The following is a 12,140-nucleotide window of genomic DNA, read 5'->3' on the forward strand; positions in this document are numbered from 1 at the left end:
GCCCTGCAGTCGTCACTTTCCATACGTGGCGCTGCCTCTAGCTCTGCTACAAGGCTATAGCTAGCGCAGAATTGTCAGTTTCTACTCATTTGAAGTCATTTCTGACGCGACCAAACAAAGCATAGCCGAAGTTTCCACTCCTCCTCCCACCCCCCTCTCTTTGCTAATCCGTTAAAGCTCGTGTGCTTTTACTTGCCGGGGACAGCTACCATACTATGCCGGGTTGCTACGTTAGGCGGTCATCCCGATTCAAGAAAACGCAAACTAACCATTAAGAACCGCACAGATCAATACTCAGCTTCGTCTGTCCTCTGCTGTCCCTGTGGGCTCCACGTTTTGGCCTCGCTACTGAATCACTCACACTAGCGGAGTGCAAAAAAAAAAACATTCATTGGTCATTTAGACTCCATGAAGGTGGCTAACCAGCAGAACTGTATTGGCAACATGACAGCACGGCAGTGCGGCTATATTTAAATCACATTCTAGATGCATATTTCTGGACGCGGTGTCATGCCGCCTCAACGCCTTCCCTGACGGTCGGCGTCGCGTCCCCCTTCTCTTCTCGCACCACCGGATCGGCGCAACGTTGACGCTTGCGCCCGAGATCGGGACCCCGTTCTGCTTCCAAGGCCGCCGGATCAGCCCGACGGCGGTGCTTACGTTCGGCGGCACGGGCACTCTCTCGTTCTCTCACCGCCTGGTCTGTGATGCGGCGGCGACAGTCTCTTTCTTGTCGCTGCTCTCGTCTTTGTTCCGCATACCAACACGCTATCCACTGCGACAGTGTTCTCTCTCTCTCTCTCTCCTGTGGCTTGCCTAATACGTCACAAACAGGTAACCATGTATCGCCCCAAAAGGCCCCGAACGTTCGCTTTCCTTTGCGTCTTACCGATCATCAAACCCTTTCCTTTCGCTCATGCGCAGTCACTCTTTCGGTGGGTTTTCTGCTCGCAGGCGCGCAGATAGTTTTCCCTGACCATAGACAACATCGCTGTAAAGCACGCCTGTTAAAATATGTGATAGCGTTACCCACAAATTTTGCTTGGACTGGTGAACTAGTGGGGTGATCGCGAGGCGTCGTCATTTATTTCGGCGATTCTATACGCTCTCAGCTAAGACTGCTGCTGTTACCAAAAGTGGTGTGTAACTTCTTAACGACTGGGAATAAAATGTGCTCTACGTTGCCATCCCGAAACGCCAATCTGATGTTTTTAAAGCCTTGTAATGCAGATGCTTCGCTATTCTTCCTCGTTTTTTGAAGCACCATCACTCTTGATTAAAGGCAGCAATCACCAAGCCGATTCTTCATGACGTCCATCCGCCCGTACGTACACAAAAAGTTTAATTGAAGCCGTCGCATACATAACCATTTATGATCAATACCTTGGCAGCCATTGCTAACGCGTGTGTGCCTTTTCCGGCGTCTCACTCTCAGATACATTTCACCATGTGCAAAATCTTCCTGTTTAACTTTTGCGCCCATTCCAACCCCGCCAGGGCATTATACATGTACATTTAATGTTTGCACTGGGTAACACTGTAATAAATTTAGCTCCTGGGGGTCACCTGGATTAAATGCCGCTCAGAAAGTGCATAAAGGCCGAGCGCCCTTTACATGGACTGGCGGTTGTCAAAGAAAACACGTAAAAAACTGTAGGCGCCCGTGAAGTCGTGCTTCGCATATGATCGATCAATCTTCCTCATATCGCACAGATTGCAATCCGGAATCATGCTACCCTACAGGTCGAGTACTCCTGAGATGTCGAGTCGTTGTCAGCCGACTTCCATTTCAAAAAAGGGCTAACATTATCTAACGGGCAACCGGCCAGAGACGTTAGGCGAGTGCCCAAACTGCTTCGAGTTCACAGAACTTCTCGTGCCACTTGTTCGACTCTGATGAGAATTCCTGGGTGCCGTCGGGTAATCTCCCTCCATGGGGTTCCTTTGTCCATCCATGGCCGTTAATATATGCGAGCCACAATCCGTCCACGAAAGAGAGAGAAGAGAGCATTTGCATTTAATGAAGAAAACAAAAGCAAGAGGGAACAGACAAGTTCGGCAGGCGGTCGCGACTTGTAATTTGACGATGTTAAGAAGTGGGAGAGGCGGAGGCGCATAGATTTTGCGGAACAAAAATATTCAAGATTTAAACCACCCGTAAAAGCTTCCGCCTGGGACGCAAAAGCAAGCGGTCGTCGATGAGATAGCGGTTTGCGTATGTTAATGATGAAGAAAGCCTGAAACCCAGTCGCCAGTCAGGCACAATATCAGGAAACAAAATGACAGCGCAGTTTCTTATTGTAGCGGAACACATTCCGCGTGTACAGAAGCTTTTGATTTTGGGCATCGGAGCGTGGGGGATGAGAAACATTCGTGTTTGTGCTCAGTCGCGCGATACGAGGAGTGAAGCCAGCTGAAATATAACAAGGCTTTTAACACGAAAGCAATGATATGTCGGGCAATTGTCATTTTAAACAACGATATTTTTTTGTTTTTGACGAATACTGCGTATTATTCGATTGCGCGCTGTTTTATATACCAGCTGCCATTTAGAAAAACAACGCAGCAATTGATAGCGACTTTAGACAAAGGGAGTTCCGTCGACAGAAGAAACCTTCGTCACTCAAAATTATTTGTGAGCTGCCAAATCCGCACCGTGCCGTCAAAAAACAGCGGTCCGAACGATGGTGGGTTCTGTGGTTTAGAGACAGGAATGTACAAACGACATAGCATATAGGATGCTGCTATATGGCGGTTTTGGTAGGCTGATTTTCCCGAAGGGCATCTCCGGATGGTGACTTGGCCAGCGTTCTTTTCTCAAGTGGTGTTGCCCAGCAACGTGAAACTTTTTACTGCGATGCAGTATTTCTCTAAAACGAGCCAAAAAAATTTCCTTGCCCGCGTCAGCAGAAAACTCCCAAACTACTACTGGCTGCACAAAGAAGCATAACAGGCTACTATTGGCTACTGGCTACACTCAGGCTACACAAACAAACTACCGGCACCGCCAGGGATTGAACCTGGGCCAGAAGAGAGGCGAAGCGAGAGCCCGACGTCTTGCGGAATAAGCGACACCCTCACGTGGAGACTGGGGATACAGACGGCGGTTTGGATTCAGCGTCTCGGGAGGAAGAGGGCGCTTTTTGGACGCGACACAAGAACCAAGAGTGAGGGGGACGCAGTGAGAGATATGACGCCATAGCCGCGTGTGCCGCCCTCCTGGTTAGCCTTCGAAAGCGCTCCTTTCCGTTTTCCTTCTGCCGACGCTGCTGCGTTCGAGACACCGCCCCAGTGAATCCCAGGTAACGGCTGGCAGAGTCTCTGGTATCACTCTTTGTCGAACCACGTGTGTGTGAATTCAAGTTACGCCGTATGGGTAATTGCTGTGGGTGTCGTTTGCAGCTTCGCAGTCGAACCACCTTCACAGCGTGGAATCGGAGCCATTTTTTTCTTGGTACTCCGAAGACGGTGGGAAAGATAATGCTTGTGGTTCACCGGCTGTATTTTCGAAATTGCCCGTTATATGTAGCTTTTCGGAGAAATATATAATATCAGTAAACCGGTAGCAACCGCAGCGATATCTAGACCTCTCGCATACCACCGCATTCAGCCATGGAACGGATCCTAGTTTTTTTGAGAAACTGCTCGCTCTGCTCCATTCTTAAGTTATATTACCTATATCAGCCAATGGACACCGTGTGCGTGCGAATTACATGTATCCGCAATCGGAACAGCCACGCAGACTGCATACTTTCGGCGGTGTTCAGTCCTGAAAAGGTGCCGGTTTTGATAGATTCTTCGGCGCGGGTAATCTTCAGGGAACATTTCGTGTACATTAGGCTATTACATGTATGTATGAACTTTTGTGCATGCTATTTGCTTATTTTTAATAAGCAAATAGCATGCTCTTCGCTTATTAGCATGCTATTTGCATATTTCTAGTTGAGTAAATGCGTTTTGTGGTAGGTGCGGGAATTAATTCCATATAATGAAGAAAGCAAAAGTTATATGTGTTTCGCCAAGTTGCTAAAGCTCTCGTTATAGACACATGGGGCGTGTGTTCGGTTCTAACTTCTAACCAATGCTTATAGCGTCATTTTTTTTTCTCTGTCGAGTTTTTGTTTCTTTTTTTTTCTTTTTTGTTTTGTTTTCGTTATTATTTTTTTGCATGGGGGAGGGGAGTGGGGCTGGTGATTACAGAAAGACTGGCGAAAAGGTCACATTTTAGCACGGGTGTAGCTCGAGAAAGACTATACCGTCCCTAAAAGCGGTACTGTTGCCCTTCAAAAAAATGGCGCAGTGTCGTCAAATTCATCGTGTCTAGTTTTTCAGTGCGCACCTCTCGCAGCAATGCTTTAAAAAGCTGTTTTTTGTTATTGCTATGGTATTTCCCAAAAGATCAGGGTTTGTGGGAGAGACGTGAACTGTTCCGGCAAACACCCGCTGGTGGAAATAACTTGGCTGCACTATTTCTGGCTTGAGAATCGCAAGTGTCTGTGGACCACTCGGACAGAAAGGCCTCAATTGCCGGCAGATTCTTCAAGCTGGCAGCCGCAATTGGCAGACTACCGAGGCTGGACAGCCGCTACTTCCAAAGCTTGCCTATGAGGACAGAAAATAGAACTGAGGGCGAATGCTGCACGAACGTCAGCCGAAATTCATTCCTGCCAAAAAGGATTATTCAACTGTGCATAGCGTCAATTAGTTATGAAGATGATCTCGACCACCGCCGCTCGGCGGCCGTCTTCAAAGGCAAACATTCTTCGTGTTTGGGAACTGTGCCCCTTTCAACCAGTCTGCATAGCGTGTGCCGTTTTCACGAGCGTAAACCTCGCTATCGCTTTTTTTTTCTTACATTCGCGGTGTGCTTCGCGCCCGGTACGGCTAGAGAAGCTCTGGCGAAAGTTTGTCGATCTGATTAGTGCCTTCGATTTTACAGCCGAGACGGTCGACCAAGTTTCTTGCGCGAGTGCGGACGCTCAGTACCCACACACCCGAGTGAAACATTCTCCGACTGGGCTCCACTAAACCTTGTTCTGCCTTTGCGACATGGTTTTAGCGCTAAAAAATGGACGAACACAAGAAAGAAGAGAGGACAGGCGCTGCCTGTGTGTTCGTCCATTTCTTGTGTTAGTCCATTTTTATCGCTAAAACCATGTCGCAAAGTTCATACCAACTCGCCCCGCTGCAAGTCCTTCTTAAACTCATCGTGCCTGCCCGACGACTCTAGTCACGTTACCTCACTTGACCAGACAAAGCTCGGACATTTCGAGAAGACGAAGCAGTGGCGTCATTATTTTAGAGGCAACAAAAGCATGCACAAATCTTCACAATGCGACCTGGTTTGACTCAGCAAAAGGCTGCTAGATTCGTTCAGCCTGAAAAAAGCACATAAGAACCTAAATACGGTCAGGAATAGCATCTGCAACCACATCATCCTTTCATGCGCAGCGCGTTCGTATGTAATGAGCTAAAGATACAACCCCCGACGCAACTACGGAGAGCGTCAGTTTGGGGCCACAAATGGGAAAAACTTGTCTTGTACACGCACTCTCGTAAATCGATACATCTTTCCAGGCTCTTGTTACATGAAAAATAAAAATGAATTTTGTGGCTTTGTTTGTTCCCATACGTATTTGTTCCTAGTCTCTTCAACTTGCTAATCTCCCAAGGTATAACAGCAATTTTTGTAATGATGATGATAATAATGGTGATGATTATAATGATTATGGTGAGGATGATCGCGACGACGATGGTGATGATGGCGATCACGACGACGACTAAAGGGTTGCCTTTTGAAACAGCGTGACGTCGAATGCCATTTTGCGCAAGTAAGTAGTATGCTGCTGCTAACCTTATTTTAACTACTACTCCTTTTGTCTTTTTCATCATGCGCTGTTCCCTTCCTTCTTCCTCTCCCGATTCCCCTCTGCTCTGTTCCTCCCCTCTTTTGCCTTTACTACCTTTTACTCAAAACCCTCCCGTCCTTCCCCCGTCGATCCTGTCCCGTCCTCCTATCTAACCATCCTCTCCGATCCTGCTCATACACTCCTCCGCCCCTTCCCTATCATTCCTCCAAAACAACTTCTCCTCGCTCTCTATTCATCTTATTCCTTTTTCCTCACCCCGCTCTCTATTCCTCATTCCCTTCCACTGGTCTCTATTGCTTTCTCCAAGCCTGCCCCAGTCCTACTGCTCTACCCCTCTCTCCCCCCCCCCCTCGTTGCCCCTTTCCTCTCACGCTCCACTGTACTCTTAACCTCTTCCTCATTCCCCATCACTATTTTTATCACCTTTCCCCATTCATAATCTCTGCATCTTCTCTACCTTCCCAAATGCCTTACCTTTCCAACAAACGTTGCTAGTTATTTGAGCGAAAATTTGAAGTACTAACCTCTGAAAACTGGCGTAAACAGAGACGCGCTCTCAGAGCAAATGAGCGCGAAACTGCGACTTCAAACTATACGGGGGGCACGCAGCGGCAAAACTATAAATCTCCGCCAATATTCCTGCACAGCGTGTGAGCACCGGCGCCGCAGCTCGACGAGTCCATTAATTTGGAGCTCTGTTTAGAAAGTTAAGAAGTTCACAAAGGGAGGCCTCATTAACGGGCGGGCGCTGCACGGAGAACGACGAGTTGAAAACGTCAGCGCATCTGAACGAGTTGTCAGCCGCCCAAGGGGCTTACTGTGGCATCTGTACACGACGGAGGCCGGTCATCGCGAGAGTGCATCGATTACTTCTCCCAGCAGCGCATTTTTAGATGAGTACCGCCTTCGCTATTCTATTCGATTTGCTTTGCGCGCTGGTCCACGATTGGACAACGAGTCAGGAGCTCTTCAGACCTGCCTAAAAGACGCCCCCTCCTCACCCCTCCCCCTTCCCTCTCTACTCGTATGTCTACCGAGTATCATGTTGGCGTCCGCCCTCGTTCAATATAGGTCAGCCTCGGATTATTGCGTCCAGCAAGACCGATCCCTCTGCACCCTTATGAAATAAATATAGGGGGAATGATAATGCACGCTTGTACTGGGCCATCATGGTGGTGCGACCTGAACAAGCAGCAACATACTTTGTGAACGGCAATACATACCTGATCCTTCTGGGGCGACTGCGAAAAAAGCGAAAGTCGTGTTAGGATTACGTATTACAGCTTCGCGTTCGCGAAGTGCCCCCCTCTCAGTCTTGCATGACGGCTTGGCCTCCAAGCTCATTCCAGCGGGGCAATGCGTTTGGCGACAGATACTGCCGGGAATTTCACGGGATTTGTTGCGTTCCTGAAATCGATTCGCTCTTTTGTCGTAGACTACATGGAGGCCGGCTTGAACTCTGCCATTTTCTTGGACCCTGGAACAGCAGTGCGGGCGTAACATTAGAGAGGAAAAAACGCTTGCTCACTTTTTTAACACGAAAGTTTTATTCCGGGATTCACGAAGATTTCACTCACGTCTTATCCGTCATGAAAGTGACGCCGGTACAACGAAGCAAGCGGCCTGTAAAGGGTGCACCCCTGCATAGAGGGTCTTCTTGCGGGGAAGCAACCTGTAGTACTAAAGAGTGCGTTATACTTCGCGTTGTTCGTTTTCGGGTTTTATATTTTTACACGAAAGTCTTTTATGCCGGGATACACCAAGATTTCACTGACGTCATATTCTTGACGGAAATGACGCCAGTACTCCTTTGCCGAAGCGACCCACCAGCAGGACGTCGCTCTCCAAGCACACCCACAAGACGGCCGCCGACCCGCAAGTCATGCTCAGCTGCAGATTTCAGTGGACATTTCACTTTCGTGTTTTACCGATTCCTATGACAGAGGAATCAACCACAGTTTTTTCCACATCGCAGGCCTAGAAGAAATCTTCACGCCGTTCAGTGCAGCGTGGTTTTCAGTGTTGAGCCTATTATTTTTTGTTATTTCTTGTTCCTGTAAAACAATAGTGAAGAAAAGGCGAAGGGAGAGGAGTTGCTTACTTTTTTACATGATTCTGGCCCTGAAACAGTTCTTCATGCTCCACAGAGCAGCATGTTTTCGATGCCGCCTTAATGACTCGTATTTCCTTTTTCTTATTGCTTTTTTGTACCAGTTTTCTGTCTGTATTTTTTTCTTCACCTTCCTATTGTAGACAACATTGTCTATGGCCACGCTCACCATGACGTTGCGAGCCTCGCCGTTAGCACGGCTGGCCTCTCCAGTTTTCGTTAACCGTTTCCTCCCTCTCTCTTCTCCAAGTACGATAGGCCGTGGTTATGAAGAGCTTCGTATGGCACATCCCAATGTTAAGGATAGCGTCAGGGCTTTGGGGTTGCCATATTTTTCGGGCATTACCTACGAACTTGAACAAGAATTGAAGCGCTGGGACAACGGGACAAGCGAGTCAACACACACAAGGCGCTTGTGTGTGTTGACTCGCTTGTCCCGTTGTCCCCGCACTTCAATTATTTGTCAAGTTCTACCAACAGACCCAAACCAGCACCCTCGTGACCTACGAACTCCCAGGGCGAGAATGGAAGATGCATGGCCCAGGCTAAGTTTCGACGTTATTTCATCGTTTAGGCCATGTATATAAAAAAAATGCATTTCTCCGTCCGTGGAGCGTCCTCATCCAGGGAACGTATGGTCTCTGCGGAAATCGAGACACATGGCACAGCGCAGCTGTTATGCAATTTCTTTCGCAGCAGTTATTGGAAGCTGCCTTTCTCTCGACTTGGAATACTTCCCAACGCCAATGATCCCTTAGTAACCTGGCGGCTGCTTCTTAAGACGAAGGGTCTGCGGTTGTCGTCTGTGCTGGATATTTGTCCCATAGTATTTGCTTCCTTGTTGTTCTTTTGGTGTTTAATATTTTCTGCGCAAAAACTCGGTTTCGCCTTTGCTACTGGACATTACCTTAAACTTCGCCTTGTTTATCTTTGAGGCTACAGTTCTCCGACCACAAAATATCTCACAAAGACAAAGTGACCTCGATACTCAACTGATTAAACGTTTTTTTATTTTAACAGCGGAGCTATAAGTTCGCCGTTGTAAGTAAACCGTAAGTTCGCCGTTACCGGAAAAAAATACTCAGAAAAATGTGGTTGAGGCCTCTTTCATAGGAATCGGTAAAACACGAAAGTGAAATGTGCCTTCACAGCAGCATTTATTCTGCATCCATATAAACTTGCACATCGCTATTCATATACGTCGGTATGGCACCGTTAGACGCATGAACGTTAGACACTGGATTGCACGCGCCGGAACATTGCATAAATCCGACTGGAACCACAGCCCCTTGAAAACCGTGCGAACGAAACGGAGCCGAAACCAAAAGCAGTGAGTGGCGGAGGGTGCCTCAATTCACCCGCCTCCCGCGTGCACGAAGACGCTGGCATCGAGGCGCCAACTCTCGGCACTCATTAGTGTCATGATGAACTCCTTCGCATCACTTCTCCTAGACGGCAGCATCTCCTAGACGGCATCTGAATGAACAAAATAATGGGAAAGATATAAGGCGCGTTCGTAGACCTACCTGCGCTTGAATTCGTAGAGCAGTGGGCAGAGCGCTGTGTATCTCCCGTTGCGGCGAGAGAGTTCGTGGCTTGAATCCAGGCGCAGCCGCGCCAGTGGAACTTTTTCTGGCGACGACATTTCCGTGACGGATATGACGCCGGTCAGATCTTGGTGTTAAAAATGGCGAGCGCTAGTGAGCGCGTGCCTCGCGGCGACCGCCGAGCATCCCCGCCATGCGCAGTGGCTTTAGCAAAAAGAAACAAAAACTGGCAAAAACCCCAAGGAGCGACAAAATTGCGAGCACTCGTGAGCGCGTGCCTCACGGTGACCGCGGCTCGCGCAGTGGTTTTAGCAAAAAAGAAAGCTCCAGCGCTGTCGTCAAGCGCTACGCGCATGTAAAAAAATACTCCAGCGGTAATGCTAAACATGAAGACACCAAACTTGGGAGAGGTCACAGCGGCCGCCGCATTCTCTAGAAGCCATTATGGATAATTGGAGACATTGCTACGAGTGTGCCAATCGTTCCCGAGACGACTTGCAGATGGCGCCACCTCTGTCTGGTGTCGATAACGAAGAGCTGGTGGAAGTCTACAATGCTGAGGATGACCTAGCATCCACCACTCGCCTCGAAGAAAACGACGACCTTTTCCATGCATATAACGGCGATTGTCAGTGCAGCAACTATCCAAATAAACAATGATGCTGAAAATTAACTACGATATATCCGGCAATTTCCACCTACAACAGCTTCGCCATTACAGTCTTGCGCGTGAGTGCAAGCTTCCCTGAACTTTTTTGCGTTCCTATTTTTTGCTCCCACCCGAGCGTTGTTAAAGCGACACTGAAGTGATATGTAAACATTGCGGGATTACTTGCGCAAATTGTAGTCCGGAGTCCCCAGGCCCTGTTACGAGAACTCTGGGCGCGTTTACGCGATTTTATATAGTAGAAAAATTATTTCGAAAATGCTGTCCTCCTCTCTTTACGCTCGCCCATTTTCTGCGGCGTTTTTGTGTGATGTCGAGAGGAGCCGAGCTCGCAACTGGCTGCGCTACTGCACGGCTCCCCGGCCTTCAGACATCAGTCGGCCCAGCGTTTCGTCCGCCGGCCGCCGACGGGTCGTCGCAATTCGTTCGCTCAGTTGAAACGAAGCCAGGACACGTTTGTGAATGAAAGAATGGGCCTTTCTTTACTTGGTTAGTTTGTACACTGTATCTAGCTCCAAGTCTAGGTCGCTTCACACAAGCGCTGCACAAGCGCACATGCGACGCTTCGCTGACTGGTACGCCAGTAGGAAAATATAAGGCCTCTTGAAGGCGGGAGAAGAGTCAGCGAAGTCAATATAGGTACTAAGGAAATAAAATCAACTGATATTTTTACCGTACAGCGTAAAAATAGGGTGCGGGAAGCACTTTTTTGCGCTGGGCGAACAAGCACAGCGGTCAGCAGCACGACTACGCATCTGCGAACGCTTTTCCTTCTACGAAATGCAATCGCTAGACGTGAGGTATTGTGGAAACTCGGGGGACGCTTACTGCACGAGCGCAGTACAACAAATAGTCACCGAAACTGCTTGAAATGCCAAAACTAAATAAAAGTGTAAACTTGTTGTACAATATACACCTTAATTATATTACCGAATTCGGCGGGGCCCGTTCCGTGGCCGAGTGGTCTGGGGCTTTAGGTTTATTGCCGCAAGTATTTTGCCAGTCACAAGTTCGAGTCCACGCGGGTACCTGCTGTTTCTTTTTTTTTTTTTTTTGTAAGTTAGCTTTTTCGTTTTCTGCCGATGTTTTATACATTGAGTTCACGTTTTTTTGGGCCGCAATGTTCATGGCTCCACGAACTAGTTCACAGAACGCGCGCAGGCTGGCACTGGCGCGCTAGCGAGTTCTCGTTGGCGTGCTGTTGCCATAAGCACCGACTGCTTGCGGGCAGTGGGCACATGCCAGAATGAACAGACCCTTGGCCTGGTGCAAACACGCTTTTTACGGTACAGGCATGAGTGAGGCAAGCTCCAAATATGGGGGAAAAGCGCATGACATTTGGGCGTCTGCGGGTACGCGGAGGGCGTCTATGCACTGCGTAGGCCTCGGCTAGTGAATGCTGCGATTCCAAGCCGTCCTGGGAGGCTTATATTCATGCATTTTTACAGCTGACAACATGGCAGAAGCGCGGTACGATGATTACTGAGTTATTGAGAATGCCCATCCAACAACGCCACCGGTTGTGCTTTACAGAACCGAAACCGAAACTTGTTTGGTTGCTCACCTTGGGCATCGTCCAATCACGGCGCCCGCTCCTCCCAACGTCACAGGTTTAGTTGGTGCGGCCGCCGCAAACCGCGCATGGTAGGTTTTCTTCTTTCGCGCTTTGTAAAATAATTACCGATTTGTCAACCGGATAAATGATGAAAAGTGTGCTAATTTGAGCCAGTCTACGCAGTGCAAGCAAAAACGGAGCTTGACAAATTCACTTCAGTGTCCCTTTAACCCACTCGGAGTCAGGATGTAAATAACTTCAAACTGATTGCCTCCTTCTCTATAAGCCCGTTCATAAAACATTTCTGTAGCGTCTCTATATTGCAGTATGCGTTAATTTCACGTGCATACGGGCTAAGTGTTTAATGTCTTGTCGCAGAATTTAAAACAAC

At 48.4% G+C, this 12,140-nt stretch overlaps 1 protein-coding gene across 1 annotated transcript in view; it reads left to right on the forward strand.

Moving 5' to 3' along the window:
• LOC144178869 (acetylcholine receptor subunit alpha-like) overlaps positions 1-12,140 on the forward strand; it is a 160,489-nt gene that overhangs the window by 39,389 nt on the left and 108,960 nt on the right. The window lies entirely within an intron of this gene.

Source organism: Haemaphysalis longicornis, unplaced genomic scaffold (assembly GCF_048455015.1).
Source record: "Haemaphysalis longicornis isolate Haplotype H1 unplaced genomic scaffold, Haemaphysalis longicornis Haplotype H1 scaffold_4, whole genome shotgun sequence".
In the NCBI taxonomy this organism is placed as follows: domain Eukaryota; kingdom Metazoa; phylum Arthropoda; class Arachnida; order Ixodida; family Ixodidae; genus Haemaphysalis; species Haemaphysalis longicornis.